Below are 2601 nucleotides of genomic sequence, written 5' to 3'. Positions count from 1 at the left end.
TCTGGCATTTCAAATGATCTCAGAAGAGTCCAATTACACAGAAAAACTGGACTTTTAAATTAAGACTATATGTCTTATTTCTCATCACAGGTTTGAAAACTAAGATAAAATAAATTATTACTTGATTTATTAAGACACTACCTATTGCATTTTTTATGGACTCTATTTACTTAGGTTATTTTCAAAGAAAGTGATTTCTATAGGTCCTGCCCTTTAATACTTGTGTGAGTAAAATTTGCTTCCATTGACTTAATTCCCTCATTGTTATCTTAAGCAATAATACTATTCCTGTTTTACAGTGGAGGACATTATACAGAGAGGCAAGAGAGACCTTGAATTTGTAGCCCACAGAGATTCAGGATCCTGGACACTGGGAAATTTGAGGAAGTCTATTCTGCCCTTATAAGATGATCCTCAAAAAAGAGAACTATAGGATGGGTGGATCCATGGAATAGCCTCTGAGTCTTCCAGTAAGGAATGGCAGAATCACAGAGCAGAAAGGGACTTTGGAACTCCCCTAGTGTTTGCACACTTGGCTACATATTGGAGTCATTGAGAGAGCTGCAGAAATGCTAACACTGCCTTGGCCCTTTGGCTCCATACTGGTAACAGTCTCAAGCCATGTGGTTTCATTGTGCTGCTGAGATATTCTGTTTGAATTAGATTGAGGCTTTTCCTACACATAGAAGCATTTAAAAGCTCCTTGGTAATTCAAATGTGCAATCAATGTCTATAATGTGGATGTCAAATGGACATTGTGCTACAGGGTTGGTCCCCAGCCTGGCACTCTTGGAAGGTTATGGAACCTTTAAGAAGTGGGGTCTGGTGGGAGGTTTGGGGTCTTTCAGGGTATGCTCTTGAAGGGCTTGGTGATTTGCCAGCAGCACATTCTTCTACGCCTCAACCCATTGCTTTAGATGGAGTCACAGAAAAGTTGTTTTTAAAACATTTGTCCCCTGACAATCTTTTCTATTTTACCTTCCTTTTTCATTTTCCAGCCAGCCATGAGATGTTTAGCCTTGCTCTGTCATGCCCTCAGGCCATGATATTCTGTGGGAGGCTCAAAGGGATGGGACTAACTTGTCATGGACTGAAACCTCCAACAATGAACCAAAATAAACCTTTCCTTCTGTGTAGATTATCTCATGTATTTTGTTACAGTAACGGAAGCTAACACAATTGGTTATTACCAAACTCCTGTTGAAAGTCCACCTACTTCTTTCAAATCTTTACCTGGCCTCTGCCTTAAAGATTTCCAGTGATATGATACTAAAGAAATATTTCTGGGTTAGTCTTAGGAAGAACACACTACATAGAAGACAGGGCTTCCGGTGCAACATACATTGAATTCTTTCCCACACATTACCATGTTATTAGGAGTAGGAGTCCTGCTGCGTAGATGAACTCTTCTGTCCAAGCTCTGTTAGGGTCTCTTACCACCGGCTGCATAGCATTTTCTCACCACTCCTCACCTTTCAGGGCAGCTGATTTCTGATTTCCCTTTTGGGTAGGTCTGTATTTGAGTGAAAGTCTTCACTCTGAGGTTCATTCATTGCTCCTAGTTTAGTTCTTAGGGGTTATTTCTTAAGACGACCTCTGTTCAGAAATGAAGACTGTCTGGATGCCCCACCTTGGACCTGTTCTTCTCACTGCTCCTCAGAGCTCAGGGGCCAGGACTCCTGTGGGGCTGGTGCCTTGTTTCACTGTCTAGTCTGACTCTTCAGGGCCTCTGAACATGGAGCAGCCTTGAACATGGCCAGCCTTGAAGCTGAGCTTCACCTCCTCAGAGTTCAGAGGGTCTCTCCCTCCCTCATTTTTCTACTATTGCTATTAAAGATTTTTATTAGCTCTCTGTCAAGCCCCATCCCAGTGCTGGCTCATATTAAGTAGATTTTTTCCACATGAACTCCGGGCAAACAACATGGTTTCCCAAACTTGTATTTATATAGTTGATATTTTTTTTTAAAATATCCCAATGCAGAACTTTCATTCATTCTTTTTAAACTTGAACATTCTCATTTCCTACACATTATTCTTATCTATCCAGGTCATTTAACACTAAGTCTGTCAAACATATTATGGTGTAGATCTGATAAGAACACTGCTGTGACGCCCTCTAAAGCATTAACGGGTTGAGGCCTGGAGAGTGTGCTGTTGGCAGACCCCCAACCCCTGCCCCTGTGGCCTGTATACATCCAGGTTGAACTGTCACCCATTCCACATGTCTTCAGTTTTCTCATGGGGTTATTTTAAAACACTTGTTATAAGCTTTGATAAAATAAAGATATACATTTTCTAGATATTCTCTTTTGAGTCATGAAAGCTACCTTTAATTTTTAACCTTCAAATTCTTACAAAACTGGGTCTTGACCGATTCTCTTTAACTTACTCTGCTGTCCTAATTGTCTTTATAGAGAGAATGGGAATTGTTTGGAGCTTTCTACGCAGATGGGAGAAATGGGTCTGGCCATGAACTGCAGCCAATGCCAGACTCTGTGGCCGCACATGGCAGCCACCTTTGCTTTGGGAGCCTCGGGAGGCGGGAGGACCCTGCCTGTGCCCCTCCCCACCAGCCCCCCTTCCACATGGGCCTGCACTTGC

The sequence above is a fragment of the Spermophilus citellus genome (genome assembly GCF_964194105.1).
Source record: "Spermophilus citellus genome assembly, contig: SCAFFOLD_304, whole genome shotgun sequence".
NCBI classification, from domain to species: Eukaryota; Metazoa; Chordata; class Mammalia; order Rodentia; family Sciuridae; genus Spermophilus; species Spermophilus citellus.
Note: the sequence above shows the minus strand (reverse complement) of the source record.